Consider the following 5,615-nt stretch of genomic DNA (forward strand, 5'->3'; position numbering starts at 1 on the left):
AGAAGAACTTTAAAACAGCGCAGTTTATTTACTTCTCGTGGACCTTGTGTTATTGTCATAGTTTATTTTTACCTCTGTTATAAATACCACAATACATTGTTATTATTTTTATTTAAACATTCAATAATCTTTTAAAACAATTTAGAACATAAGAAAACACCACTTACTCACATAGCCCCAATTCTGTTGTTACATGGTCTTTTGTATAGATGCACATTTTTATGTGGTATCATTTCCTTTCACCAAAAGAACTTCTTATCAAATTGTATATCTGGCCAGCCCCTACCTCCAGCAGACTAGATGCAGTCAGCCAGCCCCTATTTCACTGTAACCATGTGTGACCAAATTGCTGTGATCAAAACTGCCATTATGTCAGAAGAAATGCAACACAACTTGGTGGAGTGGGCTACTCAGGCGCTGGAAAAATATAACATAGAGATGACATTTCAGCCTATATTAAGGAGTCTGACAAGAAGCACAATCCCACCTGGCACTGAATCATGGGCTAGAACTTCAGTAGTTACTTAACACATTAAGTCAAACACTTCATCTGCTTCTACCTGGGTCAAGTGATCACTCTTCTCTTCAAATCTGGCTAAAAGCACAGACTGCCCCACACACCCAGTGATTCATTCAAAAACGAGCACTAGAGCCTAAATTCCAAATACCAGACTTAAATCTTCAGTCTTGTCTAAGGCAACACCTCAATCTTTGAAAGTTTTTTGTATTGCTTTATAGGCATCTCTGTACTAATTTGTTATGGTTCTAAAACAATTAATAAAACAACTTACATTTGTATATGTGTTCTGTTTCTTTCCTCTCTGCCGAATGTTATTCCTCTTCAAAGTCCATTCCTTTTAAAAACAAAATAAATATATATTAGAGAATGTGTGTTTTAAAATAAATAAAAATTAAATTGTATTTCTGCTAGTGATGATTTCACTTTTTGTATGTTTGAATAAATATTTCACTTTCATTATTGAAAGATATTTTTACTGGCTATATTTTTCAAGGTTGCTGTTATTTTCTTTCAGCACTTTGAAGATATTGTTCCAGTCTTCTGATTTATACTGTTTCCAAAACAATAGTCTGTTTTAATTCTTATATTTGCTTCTTTCTGCAAAATGTGTTCCCCCCTCTTTATCACTGATTTTAAGCAATTTGATTTTGATTTCTTGGTGAGGCTGTCTTCATTTTTTCCCGTGGGGTTTGATTCTTTTAAACCTGTTTTTAAGCTTTGTTAAGTAGGACCAGAGAAGCTTTTGGTTTATGTCTCATCTTGCCCCTGAAGTGAGCCAATATCCTTTTGAACAGTCTACCTGATACCTCACATATTATAATTTTTCTACTCAGGCTGGTGAGAACACCAATCATTTGTGTTCCACTTAAGCCTAGACATTTTTCTGCCAGCTTCTTTCAGGTTATTCCTCCCTTGGCTTCAGGTAGCTTCCTCAGATGAATGTTTTGATAAATATTAGATGAAGACTCAGGTGTGCAGGAAGCAGGGTTCCTTCTGCAGATCTTCAGCTCTGAAGATCTCATTGCAACCCTCCTTCTGCTTTACCTTGCCCTGTGAACTGCATACCCTGATGTTCCCAAATTCCCAAGTCCATCTGTTCAACTCACACAGAGGGGCTAACCCTGACTTTCACCACCCTGCGTTCTGGTCTGAAAACTCTATCTAGGTATTACGGTGAATGATCATAGGACTCACTTTGTTTGTTTCCTTTCTTTCAAATATCATTGCTCTACACATGTGTGATAAGAAATATATTTCCCATTGCAAACAATGGGAAATCAGCTCCAACTAAGCATTTCCACCTAGAACTTTGCATTTCAGAAATGTATTAATATTACTGATGTTAAGTGGGGGATATCTGTATTACTTACTAGAAGAAAGGGTTGTAAGGATCCAGAGCCATATTAAGGCAAGAAACCTGTGGTGGGTGAAATCTAGGCATTATTAACAGTTGTGTTGCTAACTTTCATCATGAATTTTGTGGAAAACTGTACTTTTCCCCCTATTTTTCAAAATAATTATTTTAAAGGTATTTTAAAGTTTTTTTGTTGAGTGGTTTTTGTTTTTTAAAAGCTATTCTTTTTGTTCTCTCTTCTGCTTTGAGGGAAAATTCAAGGTAATCTAAGCTGGTGCAAGAGAGACCAGAAGCCAAGAGAAACTGAAAAGAACCCAAATAACTTTGAGTAAATTTTAGCAGTTTTGTAAAAATATATATAACATATATATACATATAATGTGGTAACAATTTAAAAGCTATTAAAGTTATAAATTATATATAATTATAATAAATTGAAGAGTATGACATGATGTTCTGTGGTATTTTTATGGAAGCAGTAAAGATGACAGTAAGGAAAATACTTCCTGTGACTGTATTACTTTCCATGAGGCTATTCCTTGCTTTGTCTATTAAACTCTGAGTGCACACTGAGTTACTGGTATTTAACTTTTGTGTCCCATGTAACACCTAATATATGAAGCACTCAATTTTTTTTTTTTTTTGGCTGAATGACTTTTACTTTCTCTAAAAGGATTATATTCTCTTTAGTTTTTGTTTAATTCCACAAAACATTTCAATTTCCATTCTTAGGTCTTTGTACTTAATAATGCATCATTAAGTACAAAGTATCGCTTTCCACTCAGGAAGCAAGGAGTGGAACAGGGAACAGCTGGACATTCATACAACTCCTGTCCAGCTGCTAAGATTCTCACTATTTTCCTACCTAATCAATGTCTCCTCCTCTCAGAAACCTTCACTATATCTAAAATATCACTTGTCACATGCTGACCCAAGAATCTGCTTTTCTTTGAGAGCTACCTGAGAATATGATATCTTCTTATGTATATATGTCTGTACAGTGTATAACCTATATTTGTGAGACAGACACATGGACACACATTTAATTTATTGTTTGTTTCTCCCACTAGAATGTAAGCTCCTTGACAGTAGCAACAGTTTTTGATGACCACTTTATCCCCAGGATACAGAAGAGCAAGACACAGAGGAGATATTCAATTAGTATTTGTCAAGTGAATGAATAGTGAAGAAGCAGATGATACACTTCATTACCAGAAGCTTCATCATCAAGACTTTTAGTAATACAGGACACATCTGCTTTCAGTGATAAGGCAGACTAACTCCTCTGAAAAACTGCCTGTTACAAATCTACAAACCTAGATATGCTGGATAAACATGACCAACAGGTATTTAATTACATAGCTGAGCTTTTAGGAAGCTAACGGAAATTGCTAGGAGTCACACAGAAATGAAGAGGAAGCTACAAATCAAGTGATATAATGAAGCTGAAACTATATTGTTTGTTATTTGGGGAATTCTTTGCCTTCCTAGTATCCAAGACACTGATGCTGCTGCTGCTAAGTCGCTTCAGCCGTGTCCGACTGTACGACCCCATAGACGGCAGTCCACCAGGCTCCCCTGTCCCCGGGATTCTCCAGGTAAGAACACTGGAGTGGGTTGCCATTTCCTTCTCCAATGCAGGAAAGTGAAAAGTGAAAGTGAAGTCGCTCAGTCGTGTCCAACGCTTAGCGACCCCATGGACTGCAGCCTACCAGGCTCCTCCATCCATGGGATTTTCCAGGCAAGAGTACTGGAGTGGGTTGCCATTGCCTTCTCCCATGCAAGACACTAGCACCTCTATAAATGGTTAAAGGAGAGGAAGATAAGTCCTTTGCTCCTAGCAAGGAGTGGAACAGAGAACAAGCAAAGGAGGAACAAGAAAGACCTCAGATCATGCCAAAAATATTCAACTTCAGGGAAAGGATGAACTAAACAAAGAAACAACCTCCTGTCAAGGTCCAATGACAAGCAAAATTACCTATCCTTGTTTGGGTTCTGGGAAGGAAATTTTAATATGGTTTCACTGAGATTTCACAAATTAATTTCTGCCCTCACTTATGATATGAGTTCTTGTTTTTGCTACCCACATAGTCTGTGAAACTTCACTCCATAAAATTAAAGACATTCTCAGTTTGTAGTAATTTGGACCACCTCACAGAAGTAAAATGTACTACCTTTCTGGAAGAAAGTAACCTCAAAAAAGGACACACCAATTGTCCTTGTATAAAATTCCCTGAACTGAAGCTCTGAACAAGCAAAAGTGAGGAGGGAAGAAAAGGACAAATCTCCATGACCAAGGAATTGAGATATTAAATTATCTGGTTAAGATGATAAAATAAGTATGTGCAAAATGTTTAAAGAAATAAAATGACTGAGAACTTCCTAAAGATGCTTATCACATCTTGGAAACACAACATAAAAATATACAAAATAACGTTCTATATTGTTTATGGATATATAATGTGTGAATAAGAACCAGAGGGATGGGATGGGGAGGGAGGTGGGAGGGGGGTTCAAGATGGGGAACACATGTACACCCTGGTGGATACATGTAAGTGTGTGGCAAAACCAATACAATAATGTAATCAGCCTTCAATTAAAATAAATATATTTTAAAAAATTAAAAAACATTATAAGCACTAAATTGAGGATAATGATACCTCTGTGAAGGAAGCAGAGACAGGGAGAAGACAGAGTAATGTAACCTCAGATAATATCTTGACAGGGCATAATTCATATTTTAGAAGAACTAATATCAAAGGTCAGTAGTAACAATTCCCTGTTAATCAGGCATAATTTTAAAAATATCTGTGATACACTTTTAAAATTGCATTCAGTTATTAGGATATTTAGATCATGGACAAAAATACACAAACTTTTCTAAAAGAGTTGTTTAGAATTGCAAAATGATTGTAGTTATCTTAAAATTTTTACAATCTCTTTCTCAGCTGATTGGACACAGTACTGTTGTTACAAGTCTCGGGTGTCCAAGACAGTTACCATACTCTCTGCCAGAGCCCTAGTCCTCATGCACACCTTCATTTTTGGATCATTAATGACATACAGGTAGAAAAAGGTGGAAAAAGCACAACTGAGTGTCATAATAATGACCCTAGGTAAGATTTATGGCAACCTAGAATTGGTTAGAATCTGGAAATTAAAATGGTTCTATTACAGCTACTTTAATATTTCATGCATATTTGACTTGAAGATAGAAAACATTAAGTAAGATTTACTGGGTGGCAGATGGGTTAATTTATCAGCTCATATTGGAACCAAGACTCTCAAACACAGCTACACAATAACATCATTTGGCAAAGTTTAAAACATATGGATACCCATCCCTCAGCCCCAGAGAATCTGACTGGATTGGTTTAGGCTAGAGCCTAGGCAATGGTATTTGTTAAAAATTTCCCATATGACTCTGCAACTAAGAGTTGAGACGCACTTTCTTTGAGCAAAATGGCATGGACAAGGCACATGTATCTCCATGAAACCCTGAGAATGAAATTGCAGTTTCAACATCAATTTAGCATTCCGAGTGGTCACTGTCAACTGCTCTGATTAGCCTGGAAATGGCCTGAAACCAATTTCTTACCCCTGCCCAAGAACTGCAGGAATGCTTTTAGATTGAGGTAAGAGAATTAGGAATATTGGAAGATTCTTAACCCTTTATATTCAGTACCCACATCTTCAGATATGAATTTAAGTAACCTTATTTCAGATCTCTGCACATTCTGG

General features: G+C 36.4%; 1 pseudogene; it reads left to right on the forward strand.

Annotated features, from left to right (window-relative positions):
- Positions 1–300: 300 nt before the first annotated feature.
- LOC148773245 (dynein light chain 1, cytoplasmic pseudogene) lies at positions 301–599 on the forward strand (annotated as a pseudogene).
- The last annotated feature ends 5,016 nt before the right edge of the window (positions 600–5,615 follow it).

The sequence above is a fragment of the Moschus berezovskii genome, chromosome X (genome assembly GCF_049115385.1).
Source record: "Moschus berezovskii isolate FMDL1 chromosome X, NW_MosBer_1.0, whole genome shotgun sequence".
NCBI classification, from domain to species: Eukaryota; Metazoa; Chordata; class Mammalia; order Artiodactyla; family Moschidae; genus Moschus; species Moschus berezovskii.